This window comes from Scyliorhinus canicula, chromosome 1 (genome assembly GCF_902713615.1).
Source record: "Scyliorhinus canicula chromosome 1, sScyCan1.1, whole genome shotgun sequence".
Classification (NCBI taxonomy): Eukaryota; Metazoa; Chordata; class Chondrichthyes; order Carcharhiniformes; family Scyliorhinidae; genus Scyliorhinus; species Scyliorhinus canicula.
Window position 1 is genome coordinate 15,334,279 of NC_052146.1, and position 27,019 is coordinate 15,361,297.

Sequence of the window (27,019 nt, forward strand, 5' to 3'; positions counted from 1 at the left end):
TGTCCTCAGTTTAATTTCTCATCCAGGAGGCTGCTCCCCCAACAATGCAGAACTCCCCCTCAAGTGGACACTGAGGTATCAGCCTCGACGATGGTCAAGTCCCACAGTAGGGTTCAAACCCCCAATCCTTTGACTCACAGGCATGAAAGTATCTTAGTGGCACCATAAAGTCAAGTATTATACTTTTAAACTCACCCTTCTGCTCTCACATCCACATGTCCGTCCTTGGCCTGCCGCAATGTTCCAGTGAAGCCCAGCGCAAACTGGAGGGAACAGCACCTCATCTTCCAATTCCTTCCAGCTCTGACAGAGTCATCCAGACTCCATAAGGCATAGGAGCAGAATTAGGCCACTCGGCCCATCGAGTCTGCTCCGCCATTCAATCATGGCTGATATTTTCTCATCCCCATTCTCCTGCCTTCTCCCCCATCACCCCACTCCCCTTATTAATCAAGAACCTATCTATCTCTGTCTTCAAGACACTCAGTGATTCGGCCTCCGCAGCCTTCTGCGGCAAAGAGTTCCACAGATTCACCACCCTCTGGTTGAAGAAATTCCTCCTCATCTCTGTTTTAAAGGATCGTCCCTTTAGTCTAACGTTGTGTCCTCTGCTTCTAGTTTTTCCTACTAGTGGAAACATCCTCTCCACATCCATTCTATCCAGGCCTCGCAGTATCCTGTAAGTTTCTATAAGATCCTCCCTCATCCTTCGAAACTTCAACAAGTACAGACCCAGAGTCCTCAACCATTCCTCATGTGACAAGCTGTTCATTCCAGGGATCATTCTTGTGAACCTCCTCTGGACCCTTTCCAAGGTCAGCACATCCTTCCTTAGATATGAGGCCCAAAACAGCTCACAATACTCCAAATGGGGTCTGACCAGAGCCTTATACAGCCTCAGAAGTACATCGCTGGTCTTGTATTCTAGCCCTCTTCTTAACTGCCGACTGAACCTGCACATTAACCTGAAGAGAACCATGAACAAGGACTCCAAGTTCCTATGTGCTTCTGCTTTCCCAAGCATTTTCCCATTTAGAAAATAGTCTATGCCTAAATGCCTCCTTCCAAAGTGCATTACATCACACTTTTCCACATTGTATTTCATTTTCCACTTCATTGCCCACTCTCCTAACCTGTCCAAATCCTTCTGCAGCCCCCTTGCTTCCTCAATATCACCTGTCCCTTTACGGATCTTTGTATCATCTACAAACTTAGCAACAGTGACTTGAGCTCCTTCTTCCAGATCATTAATGTATATTGTGAAAAGTTATTGTCCCAGCACAGACCCCTGAGGCACATCACTAGCCACCAGCTGCCATCCTGAAAAATACCCCTTTACCTCCACTCTGTGTCTTCTGCCAGTCAATCCTCTACCCATACCAAGATCTTACCCTCAACACCATGGGTTCTTAACTTATTTAACAATCTCCTATGCGACACCTTGTCAAAGGCCTTCTGGAAATCTAAATAAATCACGTCCACTGGTTCTCCTTTGTCTAACTTGTCTTGTTACTTCCTCAAGGAACTCCAACAGATCTGTCAGACATGACCTCCCTTTGACAAAGCCGTACTGACTCAGTCCTATTTTACCATGGACTTCCAAGTACTCCGTGATCTCATCTTTAGTAATGGACTCTAAAATCTTAGTCAGGCTAACCGGTCTCTAATTTCCTGTTTTCTGCCTCCCTCCGTTCTTAAACAGGGGTGTTACGTTAGCCACTTTCCAGTCCTCTGGGACCCTTCCTGCCTCCAGTGATTCCTGAAAGATCACCACCAGTGCCTCCACAACTTCCTCAGCTATCTCTTGTAGGACCCTGGGGTGTAGTCCATCTGGTCCAGGTGACTTATCCACCTTCAGACCTTTCAGTTTCCCCAGAACCTTCTCCTTAGTGATGGTCACTGCACTCACCTCTGCCCCCTGGTTCTCCTGGAGCTCTGGCATCCCACTGGTGTCTTCCACCGATACAAAGTAACTATTCAGTTCATCTGCCATTTTTTGAAAGTTCCCTTCTCTCTCCACAGATGCTCCCAGACCTGCTGAGGTTGTCCCGTAGTTTGTGTTTTTGTTTCAGATGCCAGCCACCGCAGTCATTTGTGATTATATTGATGAAGTTTTGTAGAAAAAGACTCGAAGATAAAACAAAATAGCAAATATTGGCAAGGCTCTATTTTACACCAAGGCCGAAAGGATAACATGAAATATGCTCTGGTCCTTAGTAACACAGGTACCTTGATATTTACTGAAATGTGAGGCATTCTGTTGTCCAACATTCAATACTAGCTCCACATTGAGATGTGCCCATTAGAAGTAATTCAATCACATGCTTACGAGTCCCAGCCTTGAGTTTAAGCAGGACGTGCGGTTCCCATAACTAATTGTTCCATCTCCACATGGGTTGGAGTCTAGGGGCCAAGGGCTGAAAGGGGTGAAGGACTGACAGGGGAGGCCCTAAATGTGGGTGGGGGGGGGGGGGGAATGGGGCTCAACAACCCCATAGTTGGCATGCTCTCTTGAGGGGGGGGTGGTTCTGCCCATTTTTGCAGCGGGTCATTTTGTCGGTGGCTGGGGGTGTGGAGGAACCTCATTCTCATTTTGAGATCCTTTAAAAATGGTGCCCGATCTTTGAGGAGCTGGTGTGGCCGGCAGGTTTAGTTCTCCACTGCAAAAACAAATTCCAAGTGTGGTTGAATACCCAAAAAAAAGCACCGATGCACTGCCGCAGCAGTGTGTTCGATCTAAATGATGTGACAAAGCAACTCACTAAGGCTCTTCAACCGTACCTTTTAAACTCACACCCACTTAAAGGAACCAGGGAAATGGGTGTTCCACCACCGACAGTTCCCCTCCAAGGAACAGTTGCACCAAACAGGTGCCAGGCCATGCTCATCTCCAACAAGAAAGAATCTAAGCATCTCCCTTAATATTTAATGGCGCCACCATCGCTGATCCTCTATCAACATCCTGGTATTATCTTTCACCAGAAATTGAACTGGACTAGCCATACAAATACTTTGGCTACAAAAGCCGGTCAGAAGCTGGGAATTCTGTCATGGATAACTAACATTCTGACTCAGACAACCCTGACCACCATTTACAAAGCACAAGTCAGGAGCATGAGGAAGTACTCTCCACTTGCCTGGATGAGTGCTGGGCCAACAACACTCAGGAAGCTCGACATCTTCCAGGACAAAACTCGACTGGCACTCCATCCACAAACACTCACTCCCTTTGTGGTGAGCCATATATGGCTATTGTATATACTCACTGTTGTTCTATTATTACTATTGTCATCGACATCTACTATGCTTACTGTTGTTGCTGTTACTGTTGCTGTTGAATTGTTGTGTTGATGTTGCTGTTGGCTCCGCCCCTCTGAGGAGGTATATAACCGGCCGATCTGAGATAGGCTCTCAGTGCGGGAGAAGCTACAGGTTGGCACACATCTAGTTGATTAAAGCCACTGTTCTTTGCTACAAACTGTCTCGACTGAATTGATGGTCATCACCCTTCATGACTGATGCACAGTGACAGCCATGTCTACCATCTACGAGATGTAGCAACTCACCAAGACTCCTCAGACAACACTTTCCAAACCCGTGATCTTTACCATCTGGAAAGACAAGGGCGGCAGATACATGGGAACGCCACCACCTGCAAGTTTCCCCTCCAAGTCGCTCACCATCCTGACTTAAAAATATATCGGCCGTTCTTTCCCTGTCGCTGGCTAAACATCCTCCTTAACAGTACTGTGGGTGTTCCTACACAAGATGGACTGCAGTGGTTCTATGGGGACTCACCACCACCTTCCTGAGGGCAATTAGGAATGGGCAATAAATGTTAGACCAGCCAGTGACCCACCTCCTGTATACAATTCTCTAAAAAGTAATGCCGATTATCCACCAGATCCAATGGAGCTAACGAGGGGTGGGTTAGATTAAAATTGCAACCTCTCCCCTGCCCTGCAAGCAATGGGTCAGAATAGAAGACGTTGGAAGCTGATGTGATGGAGTCCAGCACAGCATGGTTGAATGGATGCATTAATATCTGCAGCTGGCAAATAAATACAGTTGCGAAATGAGAAACTGAAAAATTACCAGTCTTCGTGGCATCCTGTTCATGATTCTGGGCACACGTTCATGGCTTCCAGTTTCAATAACTCAGTCCATAGGGTCTGGGATTCAAGTTCAACTTAGAACAGTTTAATGTTCTACTCTGATGGACAAAATGTTATATGATCCAGATGCTGGGCCAGAATAATTACTTTGCAGATATTTGTAATCTTCATGTCTCAAAACGTAGCATCAAATCCATTAACTCCAACAAATAATTGTAAATCTTGTTTTATTAGGCGCAATGCCATGTAAATCAACCAAGGGATTTACCAGTTTAAAGAGTGGGTCGAGATATTATCTACTATCTGTCAAGCACAGGAATCACTTTTTATCATTCGGAACAAGCGCCAAACTCCTGCCATTGATCAGATCTCCAAATGAGCAGCGGCACTGGGATCGCAATGATCCGTCTGAGTTTAAAAAAATTTTTAATTTTTGAGTTATGGATGCCAATGGCAAGAGCAGCATTTATTACCCGCCTCTAACTACCCTTGAGACAGTGATGCTGGGAAGTCTTCTCAAGCCCCGAGAGTGAGGTGAGGGCTCTCCTGTAGTGATGTGACAGAGGGAGTTCCAGATATTTGACTTAACTGGTGACGGTGAAGGAACAGCAATATATTTCCAAGTCAGGACAGCATATGGCTTGAAAATCTATTCCTGTACCTTCCAAAGCACTTCACGGTCAATGAAGTAGCGTTCATGCTCCACACCAACATCCTCCCACTCGATTTCATCCAACCACATCAACATATCCTTCTGCTCCTTCCTTCCTTGTATGCTTAGCAAGCTTTCCCTTAAAGATATGTGTGTTATTTGCTTCAATTAGTTCTTTTGGTAGCAAGTTCAACACTTTCAGGATCCACATGAATAACGAGATTGGCTTACGAGGAGAGATTGAGGAAATTAGGCATGTTTCAACGAATCAGAGGTAATCACAATGAAATTTGAAGGGCTTGACAGGGTAGATGTGGATAGGACATTTCCTCTGGCTGGTGAGTCCGGAGTCAGGGGGCACAGTCTCGGAATAAAGGGCAGGTCATTTCAGATTGAGATGAGGAGGAATTTCTACACTCAGGGGGTGGTCAATGAATCCTTGGAATTCTCGACCCCAGAGGGCTGTGGAAGCTCAATCATTGAGCATATTCAAGACAGCGATTGATAGATTGATAGAAAAATGGCAGAAGTCCGAGGTAGATGATCAGCCATGATCTGTTGGAATGATAGTGCAGTCTCGATGGGCTGAATGGCCGATTCCTGCTCCTATTTCCTATATTCCTAATCTCGCCCTGGATAATGGCATTTCTATTGAATTCTTAGTGATTATTTATGAATTTGTGGCCCCTAGTTTTGGACTAGTTTATCTCCACACTAGGGAACCACTTCATAAATTTAAAGGTCGCCATAGGTCACCATATTACACCCAATTTTCCAATCCCATCATTCATCCTCCCTAGAGGTATCCAAATTCACACCTGAGGCTGGCTTCTCCGATTTGCAGACGTAGTGCTGACGCCAGCGTGGGAACAGTGGTGTTTTATGTCAGAAAAAATAGCGCAAAAAGCTGCACTGATTCTCCGTCCGGTGGGGGGCTAGCAACCATGCAGCGTAAAGCCCCCAGCTTTACCTACGGATACGGCCGGAGAATTGCCGGGTCCGAGGATGCGCACGCGCATGGAGGCGGCCTGCAGCGTCCGCGCCATGCAACATGGGGCCGGCTGCCCGTGGACCCGACCTGCCAGATAGTGCCCCTCTGTAACCCCCTCGCCACTCCCGGATCACCCCCCCAACAGTCCCCCCAGACCTCCCCGAAGCCCCCCCTGCCAGAAGACCAACTCCTCCCGACTGTGGCGGTGCTGGACACAGTCCGCAGCCACCAAGCGGGGTCCACGGAAAAAAAACTTTACGTGCTCCGCGCCGTCGGGAACTTGATCCATCGGGAGAGGGCCTCAGGTGATGTCCTGAGCCCGTCCATACGGCATGCGGCGGTTTTTGAGGGGACAGAGCATCATAAAAGCATCACTGGCTGGGTCAGCATTTATTGCCCATCTCTTTTTTTTTCAAAATATTTTTATTGAAGTATTTGTAAAATTTTATAACAATAGACATTTCCCCAATCGGCTCTCTCTTCACACCCCACATAAAATAACATAAAATAACAATCCCCCCCTCCCCACCCCCACCCCGCCCCCCCGCCCCCCCCCCCGCCCCCCACCCCCCTCTCGGAATATTGCTACTGCCGACATTTTAAATCTCTCCAAGTAAGTCGACGAACGACTGCCACCTCCGGGAGAACCCTAGCATTGATCCTCTTAAGGCAAACTTTATTTTCTCGAGGCTGGGAAATCCAGCCATGTCACTAACCCAAGTTTCTACACTCGGGGGTTTCGAGTCCCTCCACATTAAAAGGATCTCTCTCCGGGTGACCAGAGAGGCAAAGGCCTGAATGTCGGCCTCTTTCACTCCCTGAACTCCCGGGTCTTCTGACACTCCAAAGATCGCCACCTCTGGACTCGGCACCACCCGCGTACCTAGCACCTTGGACATTGCCTTGGCAAACCCCTGCCAGAACCCTCCAAGCTTCGGGCATGCCCAAAACATATGGACATGGTTTGCTGGGCTTCCCGCACACCTCACACATTTGTCTTCTACCCTGAAAAACTTACTCATCCTCGCCCCCGTCATGTGGGCCCAGTGGGCCTCTTTAAACTGGATTAGACTGAGCCTAGCACATGATGAAGAGGAATTGAGCCTCCGTCCACAGACCCGGCTCTAACACTCCTCCTAACTCCTCCTCCCATTTGCCCTTAAGCTCCTCCACCGGGGTTTCCTCCACCTCCAACAGCTCCTGTGTATTGCCCATCTCTAATTTCCCTTGAACTGAGTGGCTTGCTCAGCCATTTCAGAGGTCATGTAAGAGTCAATCACATTGCTGCGGATCTGGAGCCACAAGTAGGCCAGACCAGACCAGGTAAGGACGGCAGATTTCCTTCCTTAAAGAACATGAGTGAACCAGATGGTTTTTTATGGCAATCAACAATGGTTTCATGGCCATCACTGGACTTTTAATTCCAGAATTTGTTTTAAAATTCAAATATCACCATCTGCCATGGTGGGATTCGAACCAGGGTCCAACCGAGTATTACTCTCTGTCTCTGGATTACTGTCCCAATGACGATACCATTATGCCAACGCTTCTAATACTGGATGAAGTTGTGGAAACTACCGACAATTTCTATAACTGAATGAAGGTGTACAACAGGAAAAGTAGCTTGCCAAAACAGAAGCCAGTATTAATACCCTCGCATGATGAGACTGTATTCTGTATAGTGATCAAGGCTAACATATTACATTAGGTCATTACAATTCCACAGAGATTGGGTGGCTAGAGTTATAGCTTGCTTCGAGTCAGTTCTTGTTCTGGAAAGATGTAATGTTTATTACCATGCAAAAGTGTGTTATCTTGCACATTAATGACACCTACGTTCTGGCTGAGAATGGAGAGCCAATGCCAATGCACCACCATCTATTGGCACAGTTACATGAACTACAAAATCACATGACAGCAATCTGAGAATTGATAGGCTGGGAACAAGGTATTTGGCATTGGTGAAGAAATGCGTCCACTTCCTTCAATTCGTTGATGCTCTGTGCTGAGAACTCACCTGGATTTGGTACAGTAAGAAGTCTTACAACACCAGGTTAAAGTCCAACAGGTGTGTTTCAAACACTAGCTTTTGGCGCACTGCTCCTTCCTCAGGTGGATTTAGTAGTAATTACCCACCCCAACTGATATCCAATTAGCAAGTACAGGCGTATAATTTATTTGTGCTGTGTCGATATTGATAAAACCCCAAGTTGATTTATCTCTGGCATCTAAACCTATATCATTTGGGTTAATTTACTCAGATTATCCAATGATTTCTGATATGGAATGTCAACTGGGATCCTGTGATATTCGGAAGAATGATAGGAAAACCGCTTGTTATTGAAAATATGGATAGATGTGTCATTTGAAACATGGAAGTCTGGCAATATCTGGTCTGTGAGAAACATGAGAGGATACAGGGAAAGATCCCACAATGGGTTAATAGCAGCTGCAAAGAGCTGGATTATAAAATGCAGATTCTTTCTCTCAAGCAGGCTTAGCAAACACACAGGGTTCTTGTATGAAGCTAAAAACAATGGTTCACAACTTCATTGAAATCAACTATCTTAGTAAACAGCTGGAAGGAAAGGATGAGGTTCAGTTGAATTTGCTGACAATTCTAAGTGTGAAATTCTGCTAACACCAAGTAAATTACGAGAAACATAATTTAAAGCCAAAATCAAAGTCAAAGTCATGAGCTGAGGACACAATTGGAAAATAAAACTATAGAAATGACAGGAATTAAAAGTAACACCTCTTGAAACCAAAGCATTTTTGAATATCACAAAGGAACTTTGAACATCACAAAGGACAATGTAATCAGAGACCTGAGAGGTGAGATCATGTCAAAATGAATACTTAGTAGTATTAGAATGTTTAGATCAAAGATACTTTTTACAAGCAAAATGAAATAATAGTTACTTTACAATAAGGTCATAAAAACATAATAACTGTTAGAAAGAGAATATAAACCCAGAGACCAGAGCAGGAACTACCAGAACCAGAACTCAGAGAGAAGGAGAGAAGGAACAAGAGAAACAAGCAGATTCAGCTTACAGCCAGCTCGGTCATGGGAAAGATAAGACACAGCAACCAAGCTTACCAGCGACTACATCTAAAGAAAACCAGACTTTAAAGAAGATTGATTGCCAAGTTGGGCCTGAAGGTCCCTTCAACCAACCAGAAGGATCCAGAAGCAAGATCCTTTTACCTTTCTGTAAAAAAAGTGATTGTAGCTTTTAAAAGAAAAAATATAATAATAAAATAACTTAATTTAACCTGAAACAGTGGTTATTCCTAAGTCTACTTTACTTACTTAGCAATGCAGGACCCAGGATTGATGCTACTAAGTGGTAAGTAGATGAAATCTTTGGTGAAGGTATGGGTTATACCGGGGAATGACTTGAAAATATAGTTTGACCTGAATAGCACCCACCGAAGCCTGCATTGGAGTCAGGGAGTGAGAATCCCTGTTCACCATTTAGAATGTCAGCCCTTTTTGGTATAGGGGGAATTCTAAGAATAGTGGTGAGTTTTCAACAACACGCTCTGTCACATTTCCTTGGCCAGGCAGCTTTGTAACCCTGCAGATGTATTGGGTGAATGTCAACATCACATCCATCCCTCTCTTATTACTCCCCACTCTCACCACCCTGGGCTAGTATGCGGTCAATTCCATCCCCAACTGATCCAGTGTCGCAACACAGGTGAAATCAGATTGTATTTAAAATACTCAAGGTCCTCGATTGAGTTGAACAATAATCGCATATTGTCACAAGTAGGCTTCAATGAAGTTACTGTGAAAATCCCCGAGTCGCCACATTCCAGCGGGGAGGCCGGTACGGGAATTGAACCCGCGCTGCTGGCATTACAAGCCAGCTGTTTAGCCCACTGTGCTAAACCACAGTCCCCAAGTTTGTAACTTTAATACAAGTAACCTTTTATTATGTACGGCATTATAATTAAACTGACAGAAAATGTAACCATCTAATACCCCTTTCCCAACCCCCCTTCCTAACTCCACACACACACACACACACACACAGAAACAACACAGAGGGGAAATGATGGTGGAAAGGAAAATAAATTATTCATAAAAATAAAAGGATAAAGATCTTTGGCGTACTGGGGTGATTTCCGGTTAGTGTCTTTCTGAAGTTCAGCTTTCGTTTTGATACTTCTTCCTGCTAGGCTTCAGATGGTTTTCTCTGGGCAGGTTGTCTACCTTCTCTGTAGACTCAGCGTCATTCCAGGTTCACAGCAAAGCATGTGCCAGGCACCCTCTTCTTTCAGAACAATAAAGCAGTTCTTTCACTTCAGCAAGCAAGAGAGAGAGAGAGAGAGAGGCCGTTCCTTTCACTTCCAAGGTCTAAACACTTCTGCCAGTTCTCTGAGAAAGCATCAATCAGGAACCAATCAGTGACCGTTGGGAACACAATGTTCTGACAAGCAGGCTGCTTCCAACTTGAGTCTTCTGCATAAAGGCACATTTCGATCCAAGGACCAAAATAATAAAACAACATAAAAGAAATGGGAACAAAGGAAATAAACAGGAAGGCCTCGTACAACAAGCAGAAGCAGCTGTAATGTGCGGTGCAGAAAAATTCCCACAGATTTCACTCGCGTGTCCGTCCCACCCATTGCTCCTCTCCTTTCCTCACCAGCAATGGTTTTTGGTTCTACAGTGCCTCAATATTTAATACTCTGATTTGATTTGATTTGATTTATTGTCACATGTACGGAAGTACAGTGAAAAGTATTTTTCTGCGGCCGAGGGAACGTACACAGTACGTACATAGTAGACAAAAAGAATAATCAACAGAGAACATTGACAAATGTTACATTGACAAACATAGAACATACAGTGCATAAGGAGGCCATTTGGCCCATCAAGTCTGCACCGACCCACTTAAGCCCTCACTTCCACGATATCCACGGAACCCAATAACCCCACCCAACCTTTTTGGACAATCAGGGCAATTTATCATGGCCAATTCACCTAACCTACACGTCTTTGGACTGTGAGAGGAAACAGGAGCACCCGGAGGAAACCCACGCAGACACGGGGAGAACGTGCAGACTCCGCACAGAGAGTGAGCCAGCCGGGGAATCGAACCTGGGGCCCTGGCGCTGTGAAGCCACAGTGCTAGCCACTTGTGCTACCGTGCTGCCCAAAAGTGATTGGTTACTATTGAATTTTACTGCTTTTACAGCACAGTAGGAGGCCATTTGGTCCAAGACACCAGTGCTGGCTCTTTGAGCGAGCTATCCGATTAATCCCACTCCCTTGCACCTTCCCCGACAACCCTGTAAATGTTTTCCTTTCTCTTTCGAAAGGTGAATTTGCTTCCAGCGCTCTTTCAGGCAGCGCATACCAGATCATAATATCTCACTCGGTTTTTTTTTTAAGTTTCCTCTTGTTGCCTCTGGCTCTTCCCTATCACCTTAAACCTGCGTACACTGCTTGCTAACGCTTCATTTACTCGATCAAACTGGTGTGGGATTCTGACCACCTTTATCAACTGCCTACTTTGCTTTCTCTACGCAAAGGGCAACCACTCCAGCTCCCCAGTCTCTCCACGTTACAGCGTCTTTGCACCCACCGCTTGCACATTGTAAATACCCACGTGTTCATGTGGTCAGCCCATTTGCAAAACTTAAGCAAAAGCAAAATACTGCGGATGCTGGAAAACAGAAAATGGTGGAAACATCTGTGAAGAGAGAAATAGAATTAATGCTTCAAGTCCATATGGCCCTTCAATAAAAGAGCCATGGAGTCAGATCATTTCTACAGTGCAGAATGAGGCCATTTGGCCCATCGGGTCTTCACTGACCCTCTGAAAGAGCACCACACCCAGGCCCACTCCCCCTGACCTATCCCCGTAACCCCACCTTAGCTTCGCCAACCCACCTAAACTGCACATCTTTGGACTGTGGGAGGAAACCACAGCAACCGGGGGGAACCCACGCAGACAGGGGGGGAAAGAGTGTAAACTCCACACTGACAGTCCCCCGAGGTCAGGATCGAACCTGGGAGCTCGGCGCTGCGAGGCAGCAGTGCTAACCACTGTGCTACCGTGCCGCTTGAAACACTAACTCTGTTTTCCTCTCCATAGATGCAGCCAGACCTGCTGAGTTTATCCAGCATTTTCTGTTTTTAATTATTACAGCATAACCTAAGGAAATATTTAGTTGTGCTGAGGGAGCAGGCTCTTGATGCGAGTGAATAAATGTTTCCCACTGATATTTAAACGGATATAATTTTATGATCTAGATTGCATTCGGAAGTCGCGATGGGAGCAAAGCAGTTGGAATCTGAGTGGCTACTGACAGTCTTGGCCATTTCAGAAACAGCTAGTGCTGGAGAAGTGAAGGTTGCAGCAGCTGAAAATAACATTGGGCGGGATTCTCCATTGCCCGCTGCTGATATCAGAATCGGTGATCAGGCAGAGAATCCCTTCTGACGTCCAAATCGGCGGTTTGACGCCGGTTTTCGAGGCTCCGGCCCCTTGAAGCAGTCATCATCGCGTCATGCGCCGCACGCCGTTGGAACGGTTCTGGTGCATCATCGGAAGGCCCTCCCCCGAAGGTGCAAAGATCCCGACCGCGCGGTTGACGTGTGGTCAGAGCGGTCGGGAACCCTGCATGGCGGCCGCGGACTGTGTCCAGCGCCGCCACAGTCGGCTGGGAGCCATGCCGCTGGCCGGGGGGGGGGAGGGGAGGGGCGGGGGGGCTTCCGTGAGGGCTGGGGGGATTGGTGGGGGGCAGCCAGGGGTTCAGGGGGGGCGCAATCTGACAGATCGGGTCTGCGCACAGCCGGCGCCATGTTGTACGGCGTGACCGCTGCATGTCTCAGCTATGGCCATCTGTGGCCACGGACCTGGCCATTCTCCAGTCGTTTTGGGCACTGGAGCCGTGGGCTTTACCCGGCATGGCTCCTAGCCCCTCACCAGTCCCTGAATCGGTGAGGGTTTGGCGCCGCCTTTGGCGTCGTAGAATGCCACAGTTCCCACGCTGGCGCCGGCACTTAGCCGCAGAATCGGAGAATCTAGCCCATTAATTTTATGTCAACATACTTTAAGTGAGCGCTACCTCTCCAGAATTTACAGGGCAACAGGGAAAGTGGGTGTGGTGGGGAGAGGGAGTCGCAACAGTACTAGCTGAGTAGCTCTTGCAGGGAGCTGGCAGGCACATGAAGGGCCAAATGGCCTCCTCCTGTGTTGTAATCTTCCTGTGCTTCCTTCTATTACTAACAATGTGCCTCGACCCAAGTGTTCTGAAAATCATTTGGAAGAGGGGCTCCGAATATTTGAGAGCTGGTCGAGGGTCTCCTGATGGTGAAGGGCTGGGAGAGAGAGGAAGAGGCTGGAGGGCGGCATGGTGGCACAGTGGTTAGCACTGCTGCCTCACAATGCCAGGGACCCGGTTTCGATTCCGGCCTCCGGTGACTGCCTGTGAGAAGTTTGCACTTTCTCCCCGTGTCTGCATGGGTCTCCTCCACGTGCGCCGGTTTCCTCCCACAGTCCAAAGATGTGCAGGTTAGGTGGATTGGCCGTGCTAAATTGACCCTTAGCGTCTAGGGGTGTGCAGGTTAGGCGGGCCTAAAGGGATAGGCCAGGTGAGTGGGCCTAGGGAGTGGGCCCGTTCAGTGGGTGGGTGTAGGTTCGATGGGCTGAATGGCACTGTAACAATGGTGCTCTGGGAGTGATTGGGAGAAGGAATGAATGGAGAATACTGTTCACTGATTCTGACTCAGGATTTTCACTGCGTTCCAGATAACACGGTTAAATTCAGCGCACGCTCTTCAGTGATGCAATAATCCTCCAGGGGAGGAGAAACTCTCTCCTTCTCACCAGCTAGTGATTCTCGCTTGCACATCAGAGGTAACTTTGCTCTCCCATCTGGGGAGCTGCGCTTGACTAGCGAGCAGAGAAAAGGTTACTGAGGTGGCAAGAGTTGCGAGCATGAAGGGGGTTGAAGCACAAGGGTGAGGATTTCAAGTATACGGCATTTGGGGAAAACCCAAGCCAATGTTGGTCAGAAAGGACAGAGCAGGACATTATGTGGCACTGGCTGCAACAAAGGTTTTCAATCATGGAGCGAGTTTGATACCAAGAATCAGCTGATGTGAACACACGCACTCCTCAGCGAAGGGTCACTGGATAAGAATCTGAACATGGAACCTGACACATTCTCTCTCCAAATTCCAAGGAGGTTATAACCAGTGACTCGATTACTGTCATTACCCTGGCTGAGATTAGATAACTTAAAGAAAGATAGATTTGCCTTTGTATAAAGTTTTTCATGATCACAGCGCTATAACCAATGAAGTACTGCTACTAATAATAATATTTTTATTGTCACAAGTAGACTTAAATTAACATTACAATGAAGTTACTGTGAAAAGCTCCCAGTCGCCACATTCCGGCGCCTGTTCCGGTACACAGAGGGAGAATTCACAATTCTCAGCTGGTACGGGTCTTGAACCCGTGCTGCTGGCCTTGTTCTGCATCACATAGAATTTTACAGTGCAGAAGGAGGCCATTCGGCCCATCGAGTCTGCACCGGCTCTTGGAAAGAGCACCCTACCCAAGGGTCAACACCTCCACCGTATCCCCATCACTCAGTAACCCCACACAACACTAAGGGCAATTTTGGACACTGAGGGCAATTTAGCATGGCCAATCCACCTAACCTGCACATCTTTGGACAGTGGGAGGAAACCGGAGCACCCGGAGGGAACCCACGCAGACACGGGGAGAACGTGCAGACTCCGCACAGACAGTAAACCAAGCCGGGAATCAAACCTGGGACCCTGGGGGCGGGATTCTATGACCACCCGCCGGGTCGGAGAATCGCCGGGGGCCGGCGTCAATCCGCCCCCGCCGTGTCCTGAATTCTCCGCCACCAGAGATTCGCCAGGGGCGGGAATAATGCCGCGCCGGTCGGCGCCCCCCCCCCCCCCCCCCCCCCCACGGCGATTCTCCGGCCCGCGATGGGCCGAAGTCCCACCACTGTCAAACCTCTCCTGCCGGCGGGAATCCAAACACCTACCTGACCGGCGGGACTGGCGGCGTGGGCGGGCTCCGCGATCCTGGGGGGGGGGACGCGGGGTGATCTGACCCCGGGGGGTGCCCCCACGATGGCCTGGCCTGCGATCGGGGCCCACCGATCGGCGGGCGGGCCTGTGCCTTGGGGGCACTCTTTTCCTTCCGCCTTCGCCATGGTCTACAGCATGGCGGATGCGGAAGTGACCCCCTCCCCTGCCCATGCACGGGGATGACGTCAGCAGCCGCTGACGCTCCGGCGCATGCGTGGATTTATGCCAACCGGCGAAGTCCCTTCGGCCCCGGCTGGTATGGCGCCAAAGGCCGTCCACGCCAGTGGCAGAGCGCCAACCACTCCGGCGCGGGCCTAGCCCCTCAATGTGACGGCTTGGCCCCTAAAGGTGCGGAGACTTCGGCACCTTTGGTGCGGCCCGACACTGGAGTGGTTCACGCCACTCCAACACGCCGGGACCCCCCGCCCCGCCGGGTAGAGGAGAATCCCGGCCTGGTGCTGTGAAGCAATTTTGCTAACCACTATGCTACCGTGCTGCCCAAACCACTGTTGAGGTGTCGGCAATAGTTGATTTACACAGAGCAAGCTCCCTCAAACAGAATTAAATACATGGTCAATGAGAACTGAGAGCCCCCCCCCCCCCCCCCCGCACCCCCCCCCACACCAAGTTCTTATAATAATAATAATCTTTATTATTGTCACAAGTAGGCTGACATTAACACTGCAATGAAATTACCGTGAAAATCCCCCAGTCGCCACATTCCGACGCCTGGTAGGAGGGAGAATTCCGAATGTCCAAATAACCTAATAACACGTCTTTCGGGACTTGTGGGAGGAAACCGGAGCACCCAGAGGAAACCCACACAGACACGGGGAGAAAGTGCAGACTCCAGACAGACAGTGACCCAAGCGGGGAAACAAACCTGGGACCCTGGCGCTGTGAAGCACCAGTGCTAACCACTGTGCTATCTTGCCACCCTATCACAATGGCATTACAAGAATTTTGCTCATCGAGCGAGGCAGGCTTCTCATCTGCCAAAACAACACCTCCCGAAGTCCAGCGCTCCCTCAAAAACCGCACTGAATTGTCAGCCTTGATTATGTGTTCAAGCCTCTGCAATGGGATTTGAACCCACAATTTACTGACTCAGAGATACGAGTGCTGCCCACTCAGCCGCAGCTGGCATGTCAAAGTCAGCTCCGGGATTGTGGGCTTGGAACCGCTCTCCGCCTCTGTATCAGACGATACATTCGCCCACTATAATTCCTCAGCGTTGCTCTTTGTCTCTGCCACCACTGGGCAGCAGCCAGGTGTGGCTCACTTGTTCTGAATCATTGAATAACTCTGCAATACTCATAATCGGGCCTCACCCTTGAAGAACTGTCACGGTTTGGAGCATGAGAGTGCAAGAAAGCACTGCTGAATTGTAGTCCAGCCAGGCCCAGCAACCCACAGAGACTGCGGGTGTACCTGTTCAGTGGGAACTGGACTTAGATCATTTTTAGGGTAGAATAATTGCTCATCTTTAAATGAACCTTTTATTTGCCAGTCACTGATGGAATCATAGAATCATAGAATTTACAGTGCAGAAGGAGGCCATTCGGCCCATCGAGTCTGCACCGGCCCTTGGTAAAAGCACCCCACTTAAGCCCATGCCTCCACCCTATTCCCGTAACCCAGTCACCCCACCTAACCTTTTTGGACGCGAAGGGCAATGTAGCACAGCCAATCCAAAGAATGCAAAGTTGTCCCTACGGTACAAGTCCAAGGTTGCAGACTGCCCTCTCCACCTGTCCAACCGGTCATTTTTTGTGCAGAAACATCAATACTGACAGGCAATGGGCTATTGAACTACAGGAGGCTCTCGAGCTAATCCCATTTTCTCAGAAAGTCTATAACAGGCCCAAATCCATCAACAATCACTGGATGATGATCAATAGTGAAACGTGAGGACTGAAGTCAATTGTAATCCCCCTGTTGTTCAATGACAGTTGAGATCTGCTAACACAGCACAGGGAGCCCCAGGGCAGTTCCATCCTGCTTGAAGCATTTATGTGTTGGGTTATAATAGGAGCAACATGTCGTTCTTTCTTCAGTTCACATTACTCATTTAAGAAAAGCAGCGTGAGACATGAGTGACTCTTAGAATCTACAGTGCAGAAGGAGGCCATTCGGCCCATCAGGTCTGCACCAACCCTCGGAAAGAGCGCTCCAACCAAGCCCACACTCCCACCCCATCCCCACAACCCCACCTAACCTTTTTTTACACACTAAGGGGCAATTCAGCATGGCCAATCCACCTAACCTGCAGACCTTTGGACTGTGAGAAGAAAGGGAAGCACCAGAAGGAAACCCACGCAGACGCGGGGAGAACGTGCAGACTCCGCACAGTGACCCGAGCTGGGAATCGAACCTGGGACCCTGGAGTTGTGAAGCAACAATGCTAACCACTGTGCTACCATGCCAGCCTAATCTTGCAAGGCACATATTTACTACCTATCCCTGGTTCTCTTCAGGGCCTTGAACAGGCACCATATCATGTGTGGGACTAGAATCACTCTTTGACCAAACTGCATTGTAGAGATAGCATCTTCCCTTCTTTGAAGGACATCAGTCAACCAGTTTTAAAAAAAATTAAAGTACCCAATTCAATTTTTTTCCAATTAAGGGGCAATTTAGCATGGCCAATCCACCTACCCTGCACATCTTTGGGTTGTGGGGGCGACACCCATGCAGACACAGGGAGAATGTGCAAACTCCACATGGGCAGTGACCCGGGGCCCATGGGTCTATAGCACCGTGAGGCAGCAGTACTAACTACTGCACCACACTGAGGTAAACATCAACAGTTGCTGGACGACAATCAACTGGGTGAGCGATGCTCTTTGATCTTTCTGAAACTTCTTGGGTCTTTCCATGCAAGGAGTAATGACTGAGTGAAGCTCATTAGGTTCTGGTGCTTGGGCGGTATGAATGATGCATAGAAGAACATCTAGTTCTTGACTAGTTGAAGTATTTTATTATAAAATAAATGTGTGGGAAAGATAACTCTAAGAAATATATTACAAGCTACGAAGACTGATAAATTTTCCTAGAGCTACTGCAAGTATGACTGTCCCCTAACACGATTAACTCCCAACTCCTCGAGGTACAGAATCAAGTGGTAGACCGACACTGCCACCTGCTGGTCGGAGGTCGTTTACACCATTATACACATGATTGCTTATGCATATCTTTACAATGCGGACTGGCAGATACCAAGGTTCAGGACTGCGTGCTGAGAGAATCATTAAAGCTTGGGGCAGCCCCTGGAAAGGGTCAATGGGTAATGGACACTGTTGAAGGGCTTGCCAAAGCGCACCGAGAGGCAGGGTCCCATGTATTACCCCTCAAACTGTACACACCAGAGAACACTTGACATGAAATGTAAACGTATAGTGTAAATATGACCTGAAATTGTAAGTCTAGTGAGGCACCTCATGTACTGTATGGAACAAAAAAATGATCTGTATTGCACTTTAGATGACAGTGCTAATTTGACATTACATACGACATTTTTTACAAATATTATAAATGAAGCATGTTTGCTGGAAAAAAGAATTTGTGAACCGGTTGAGTTTTTACGACAATCCAGCAAGCTTTATTGCCACTCCCTGGCATCGCATCACAAATTGAATGCTTTCAACTTTCTAATTAGCCATGGTGGGATTTGAACTAACAACCTCCAAGTTACCAGTCCACGACCAGCATCACTCGCCTACTATCAGAATGACTGGATGAGTTTCCTCCTTGTTTTCTCTAATGATTTGAGGCGCCATGGTGATGGTTGCTGTGGAGATGGCTTTGAAGAGAACACCTCTGGCCTCACACACGACAAGGCAATTCATCCTCGCAATGCAGTGAGGGAATATTGTCCAGGCTGACAAATAGATCCCAAGCCGGATGGTGAACGATGAATCCCGCCGCAAATCCTCTTCTATGTCCATATACAGAAAGCAAAATAACAAGTGCCTCTCACCCACTAACCCAATGTACCCGCAGTGCCTCTTTATACTCTTTTAGTCAATCAACTTTTTATTTTGTTTATTAGTTCAAGGGATGTGGACGTCGCTGGCTAGACCAAGATTTATTGCCCATCCCTAATTTCCCTTGAGAAGGTGGTGGTGAACTTCCCCCCTGAACTGTTCAGTCCACGTGTTGTAGGAACATTCCCAGTGCTGTTAGGAAGGGAGTTCCCGGATTTTGACCCAGTGTCAGTGAAAGTGTGGCCGATATATTTCCACGACAGAATGGGCACGTGGTTTGCCTGGGTGAGTACAGCTCCGACAACACTCAAGAAGTTCGACAACATGCAGGACAATGCAGCCCGCTTGACTGGCACCCCATCCGCCACCCTCAACATTCACTCTCTCCACCACCGATGCCCAGAGTGGCACATCTAGAAACTGCGCTGCAGGAACTCACCAAGGCTCCCTCGACAGCACCTTCCATATTCACTAAATAAATAAACAATCCCTTCCAGGCTATTTTAATGAAAAGCAAAAACAAAGGAAACGTATTAAATTAAAATGTCATTACTGGGAGTGATGATGCACTCCAGCAATCTCTCTTTATACTCTTGCGGCTTTAACATAATAATATAAGACTAATTAACAGACTAACTAGTTAAACAAATTGACAGGCCCTTAAAGGGACACTGTAACAAACACTAATCTTCAAAGGAAACTTATACAACTAAATAAAAATGTTTGTGGAATTGTCATATGAGGAGCGGTTGAGGACTCTGGGTCTGTACTCTTTGGAGTTTAGAAGGATGAGGGGGGATCTTATTGAACCTTACAGGATACTGCGAGGCCTGGATAGAGTGGATGTGGAGAGGATGTTTCCACTAGTAGGAAAAACTAGAAGCTGAGGACACAATGTCAGACTAAAGGGACAATCCTTTAAAATTGAGATGAGGAGGAATTTCCTCAGCCAGAGGGTGGAGAATCTGTGGAACTCTTTGCCGCAGAAGGCTGTGGAGGCCAAATCACTGAGTGTCTTGAAGACAGAGATATATAGGTTCTTGATTAATAAGGGGATCAGGGGATATGGGGAGAAGGCAGGAGATTAGGGATGGGAAAAACATCAGCCATGATTGAATGGTGGAGCAGACTCGATGGGTCGACTGGCCCTAATTCTGCTCCTATGTCTTACGGTCTTATGGTTTTATGATGAAACACTCCAGATCATATGGTGCCTACTAGTTGTGGAGTGCCTAGAGCATTCCGGTGGATACCATGTGCTCCTTTCCCAGGAACACCCAGATACAAACATGGCCACGGAAGAGGGACCGATAGTTGGGTTTGATCGCCCCCTCAACTGCCTGCTGCCTGGCCTGTTAACGGCCACATTTTACTGGCTCAGCAACAAGAATGCACGAGAATGCAGTCTCTCTTTGTGCTCTTTTAATAAAAGGAATAGTCAAAAATAAATAAACAAGAGAGGGTGACAGGCCCTGGCAGGGAGTTCCTCTCTAATAAAAGCAGTAATCAATAAATTAATCAAAATATGACAGGGGGCAATGGCACCTGGTGGGGCAATGTATCTAAAATAAAACCTGGAAATGAAACTTAACTGATGAAATTAAAATGTTATTTCCAGGGGTTTGATGAACCACTCTGGTCACAGCAGACCTGAAATGTGGACACAGCGTGCTCCCTCTCCAAGGGTACCTGACTGGGAATGTATCCATAGTAGAGAGGGAGACAATCAGGTTGGACATCCCCTCGTTTGCCCGCTGCCTGGATCTGTGAAATGGCCAGGCCCAGAAACAGGCTAACAAGGATGTAGTCTCTATTTATGCTCTTTTAAAAAAAAAACAAATCATCCAAAATAAATAAATCAACAAGTGGGGGTGACACCCCCTGGTGGGAAGTCTCTCTTTATATGTGCTCAACATACTCAATCAACTAATACCCTCCACCTGTTTGTCCTTAACCTTAACAATACAACTAAATTAACATTTAGGCATCCTGGCTCCTCATTACTGCCAAGGACATTAGTGGAAGTGCGTGCGTCTATTGAGGATAGGATTGAGCTCAGCTGCGAGACATCCATGGTTGGATACTGAGCCACCCATAGTGGAGGCTGACACATGAATCACTGCCGCCTGGGTACGATCCTGGAGGACAGGTGCTGCCTGTGGAGCTACCCACCAGTCAGGACACCCAGCATTCAATTAGAGGAGCAGACAAAAGCAAAGGTGGATGGTAAAAATTACATTCCAATGTGGTAAAAATTACATTCCAATTTTTAAAGCAAAGTTCCTGCCATTTTAATTCATGGTGATGGAGGTCGAGCAACACTCCATTTAATCACATGCACTGCAGGTGTGTAACATCTCCCCACAAGGTAACACATCAGCACATAGTTGTATAAACCATAGGTGGTAAATGTTGAGGTGGTGCTTGAAGATCCCACCAGAAGGAACGGCCAGAAAGTCCCACTCCTTATTTACATTCTCTCCCTGTCCCTTAAACGTTCCCCCGGCTTGTCAACCCTTCATGGTCTCTGCTGTCCTTCAAATCTGGCATCACACGCGTCCCCAGTTTTAATCTCTTCACTGATAGCCTTGTCTCCAGCCACCAGGAGCCTAAACTCTACAATTCCCAACTTAAATATCTCCACCTTTCCACCTCTCTCGACTCACTGTAAGATGTTCATTGAAAGCTACCTCGTTGACCAAGATGTTGATCACATGTCCTGATATCTCCTTCTGTGGCTTGGCGTTGAAAAGATTTTGGAGCACCTTGGGCGCAATTCTCCGCACTCACGACGGTGCGGAGAATAGCGGGGGTCGTAAAATTTTACGGCCATGCTAGTCCGACGCCCTCCCGCTATTCACCCCCCCCCCCCCCCCACGCCCTACTCCCGATACGAATCGCTGCAGCCGTTTTTTTACGGCGTGCAGCGATTCTCAGCTGGCCGATGGGCCGAGTTCCAAGCCCTTTACGGCTGTTTTTACGAACGGCAAACACACCTAGTCTGGCCGTTCGTAAAAACGGCCGTAAAGTGCCGATTTTTAAAACCATGGCACTGATTGGCACGGCAGTACCACGGCCGTGCCAAGGGTGCCATGGGGCCACGATCGGTGGGCACCGATCGCGGGCAGCGGGTCCGATACCCGCGCACTCTTTGTCCATCCGCCGCCCCGCTGTCTCACTTCGCGGGGCGGCTGAGGGGCATCCCGGCCCGCGCATGCGCGGGTTTCGCGCAAATGCGCGATGACGTCATCCGCGCATTCGCGGGTTGGAGTCTTCCAATCCGCGCATGCGCGGCTGATATCATATGACGCGTCAGCCGGCGCAAACTCTGGCAAGCGGGCTTAACGAAATTCGTTAAGCCCGCGATGCCGGAGTTTACGGCGGCGGCATGCTAGCCCCGACCGGGGACCAGAATCGGTTCCCGGTCAGGGAGGGGGGGGGGGGCTGGCGTCAAACCCGCCCGAATTTGACGCCAGCCTTACGATTTCTCCCTGTGTGGGAGAATCGCGCCCCTTGTATTTTACATTAAAAACATTAAAGTTGTTGCTGTATTTTTTAAACAAATTTCCCCCACCACCGCCCTCCCCTCCCTCAATTTCTCCCCTTCTATCCCTTGTCATGTGAATGTGCCTTTAAGAATTGGATGTTTAAGAAATGTACCTTTAAGAAATGAAGCTGATCATATTATTGAAGTAGAACATAGAACATAGAACAGTACAGCACAGAACAGGCCCTTCGGCCCTCGATGTTGTGCCGAGCAATGATCACCCTACTTAAACCCACGTAACCCGTATACTCGTAACCCAACAATCCCCCCATTAACCTTACACTACGGGCAATTTAGCATGCCCAATCCACCTAACCCGCACATCTTTGGACTGTGGGAGGAAACCGGAGCACCCGGGGGAAACCCACGCACACACGGGGAGGACATGCAGACTCCACACAGACAGTGACCCAGCCGGGAATCGAACCTGGGACCCTGGAGCTGTGAAGCATTGATGCTAACCACCATGCTACCGTGATGTCACAGGGGGAGAGCTGAGCTCACTTCTGCTTTTTGGGAGCTTTAGTTTCAGTTTGAAGAAAGCTTGGATGTGGCTGTGAGCTGCATTGCTGGTTATCTCTGCCATGAAGGACTATCTCTTAATTCTTTGGTGAAATCGGAATTGTAAAAAGGTCTCAGTATTGAATATAAATCTAATGTGCTTCTGTTTGAAGGATTTGTTAAGTCTTTTGGATGTGCAAAGGAACAGTTTGCAGGATTGGGTAGTGTTGTATTATTTTCGGGGTTATCTTTGAAGTAAGTTAAGAGATCCAGTGTATATTTAAAAGGTTAATTTGAGTTCATGGAATAAACATTGTTTTGTTTTAAAAATCACGTGTCCATAATTGTAATACCACACCAGGGGAACAAGCTGTGTGCTTCAAAAGCAACAATTCATTAAAGGCGGGGGTTGGTTGAATTCCATGATACATTTTGGGGTTCTGAAAACACCTCTCCCATAACACCCTGAAGATTTTACTTATTTCACTCACCCCCCGCCCCGCCACAAACTCCCCTTTCCACCCACCCCCCACCTCCCATCCCCCCCCAACTCCCCACCCTGTCGCCCCGACCCTGTACCCCTGGTGTCTGATCTTAATAGCTGGACAAACGACATCCTGTAGCTTTCCCGCCTTTTTTAGCAGGGTTATTGGGAAGCAATCTGTTTTAGATTTTAATTTAGATAATCTTTATTATTGTCACAAGTAGGCTTCCATTAACACTGCAATGAAGTTACTCAGCGCCGGCCCTAGGGTTGCTGGCGCCCCGGGCAAGCTGAACTTCAGCACCCTTCGGGGGGGGCGGAGCCAGAGGGGGGTGGAGCCAGGGGGGTGGGGCTGAGGGGGGGGCCGAGGGGGGGGGGGGCGAGGGGGGGGACGAGGGGGGGCGGGGCCGGGGGGGGGCCGAGGGGCGGGGGGGGCGGGTCGGGCCGAGGCGGCGGGGGGGGCGGGTCGGGCCGAGGCGGCGGGCGGGGCCGAGGGGCGGGCGGGGCCGAGGGGCGGGCGGGCGGGGGCGGACGGAGGGGGGGGGCGCCTTGGGGGAGGGCGGCCACCGCGCATGCGCAGGTTGGCACCGGCCCAACTGCGAATGCGCGGGACCCGAGTCTTTGGCGCCCCCGAGCACATGGCGCCCCGGGCGACTGCCCGAGTTGCCGGTACCTTGGGCCGGCCCTGAAGTTACTGTGAAAAGCCCCTAGTCGCCACATTCCGGCGCCTATTTCGGGTGCACAGAGGGAGAATTCAGAATGTCAAGTTCAAGTTTTTCCTTTTATTTAAGAACTGTTTAACTGATAGTTGTAAAACTATTTAGTCGAAGTTAATGTGGTTAATTCTGTTTTTGAATTAAAGTTTGTTTTCACATAAAAGATACCTATTTGTTTGAGTCATCCATCCTGGGGTGAAGTATCCTTCAAAAATTGTTTGGGTTTCTCATCTAGTATCCGAACAAAAATTGGGGTCAGGTCGGGTCTCCTAACGGGATGCAATTCAATAGTTCAAGCTGGATATTTAATTGAATCACATCTACATTTTCCAACCTTGGAAATTGATTGTGTTAAAATTCCAGTTAACTGTAAGCTATGGAAAGACACATAAACAGGCTCTACAAACAGTCTCAGAAAGCTATTAATTGCATTTTTGGCCGAAAGGACTGAGGGATTTAGTGGGAAATGACCTATCAAGAGCAGAAAGGCCTGTGCTCCAGTGATCTGGATTGTTTCTATCAAGTCATTCATAGCAGACTCATCTTTTATGCAATATAAATTCATACTGTAATATCTAAAAGCACTGAGCAAAATATAGCAAGACTAATAGAGTCATTACAAGGAAGTAATCTGACTCCAGGGGCTCACGTGACCTGACAAACGATATTCGCGATATTATCATCATTAATATTTCAATGCAGACATCAGAAAGGATCAACAATATGTAATGCACTGTTAACACGAAAGGGATCAGGACTATATGACCTCAACAGAACTGAATAATAAATATTACAGCAGTAATAACAGATAACGTTGAAACTAAGTGATACCATCATCCTATTCCTGGCATTCAGGTAACCATTGAGAAAGAGAGTTGAACCAACATGGAATTCGCGACCACATGGAGTGGTTGAGGTGCTGAGCAGGCAGCTCAATAGGTGCGTGAGGGGGAAAGGAACAGAAGGTTGTTCAGATGGGGGTAGATGAAGAAGGGTGGGCTGATTCTCACGTAGAGCACAGGCATCAGGACAGACTAAATGGGTGAAATGGCCTGCTTGTGGCCGGATATTCCATGTCAGAGAAGAAACCCCTTTCCGTACAAGCTCAGAATGCTGGTATCACGGGTGCTTCAAAGTGCGTGCAGGGTCTCACAGTGGTCCAGCTATCTGTGCTCCAGCAGATTACAGGGATTGGTGCCCAGGGGCAGGGGCAAGGGTGTGGAGTGGGGTGCAGGGTGACAGTAATGCCATGGAGCCTGAACATGCTGTCCTCTCTCAAAGTTGGCAGCGTTCATCATCCCCACCACTTGCTGCTATTGCCTCTCCGGCAGATCAGAGTGCTGCCATCCATGTGACACAGTTTGCAGCTGGGACTTTAGGGCAGAACTGCTGAAAGTCGACCTGCTCAAAGCCTACTGAGATGTAGTCACCACCCATTAGCCATGCTGCTGCACTGGGACTGCACTGTCCAGGTGCTTGAGAACAGGTAAAGGAGTATCGGAGACAGGCACAAGGGAATGCACAAGAGTGATTAGTCAATCTTTGTGTGAAGTATCGTGTGGTTAGATTAATAAAGCTGGTTTGGAATTTTGCTTTATGGTGGCTTTTGTTTCAGAACTGGGGTTAAGAAGGTGCTGTGTTGTACAGTAACTGGGTTAAGAGGATGCTGTGCTGTACAGTAACTGGGTTAAGAGGATGCTGTGTTGTACAGTAACTGGGATTAAGAGAGTGCTGCGTTGTACAGTAACTGGGGTGGAGAGGGTGCTGTGTTGTACAGTAACGGGGTTAAGAGGGTGTTGTGTTGCACAGTAACTGGGATTAAGAGGGTGCTGTGTTGTACAGTAACGGGGTTAAGAGGGTGCTGTGTTGTACAGTAACGGGGTTAAGAGGGCTGTGTTGTACGGTAACTGGGGTTGAGAGGGTGCTGTGTTGTACAGTAACGCGGTTAAGAGGGTGTTGTGTTGTACAGTAACTGGGGTTGAGAGGGTGCTGTGTTGTACAGTAACTGGGGTTAAGAGGGTGTTGTGTTGTACAGTAACTGGGGTTGAGAGGGTGCTATGTTGTACAGTAACTGGGGTTGAGAGGGTGCTATGTTGTACAGTAACTGGGGTTGAGAGGGTGCTATGTTGTACAGTAACTGGGGTTGAGAGGGTGCTATGTTGTACAGTAACTGGGGTTGAGAGGGTGCTGTGTTGTACAGTAACTGGGGTTGAGAGGGTGCTATGTTGTACAATAACTGGGGTTGAGAGGGTGCTGTGTTGTACAGTAACTGGGGTTAAGAGGGTGCTATGTTGTACAATAACTGGGGTTGAGAGGGTGCTGTGTTGTACAGTAACTGGGGTTAAGAGGGTGCTGCGTTGTTCAGTGACCGGGTTAAGAGGGTGTTGTGTTGTACAGTAACTGGGGTTACAAGGTTGCTGCATTTTACAGTAACTGGGGTTGAGAGGGTGTTGTGTTGTACAGTAACTGGGGTTACGAGGTTGCTGCATTTTACAGTAACTGGGGTTGAGAGGGTGTTGTGTTGTACAGTAACTGGGGTTACGAGGTTGCTGCGTTGTACAGTAACTGGGGTGGAGAGGGTGCTGTGTTGTACAGTAACTGGGGTTGAAAGGGTGCTGCGTTGCACAGAAACTGGGGTTAAGAGGGTGTTGTGTTGTACAGTAACTGGGGTTGAGAGGATGCTGTGTTGTACAGTAACTGGGGTTAAGAGGGTGCTGTGTTGTACAGTAACTGGGGTTAAGAGGGTGTTGTGTTGTACAGTAACTGGGGTTGAGAGGGTGCTGTGTTGTACAGTAAATGGGGTTAAGAGGGTGTTGTGTTGTACAGTAACTGGGGTTAAGAGGGTGCTGTGTTGTACAGTAACTGGGGTTAAGAGGGTGCTGTGTTGTACAGTAACTGGGGTTAAGAGGGTGCTGCGTTGTTCAGTA

At 48.2% G+C, this 27,019-nt stretch overlaps 1 protein-coding gene across 1 annotated transcript in view; it reads right to left on the minus strand.

Annotated features, from left to right (window-relative positions):
- Positions 1 to 27,019, minus strand: part of wscd2 (WSC domain containing 2) — a 303,719-nt gene that overhangs the window by 273,001 nt on the left and 3,699 nt on the right. The window lies entirely within an intron of this gene.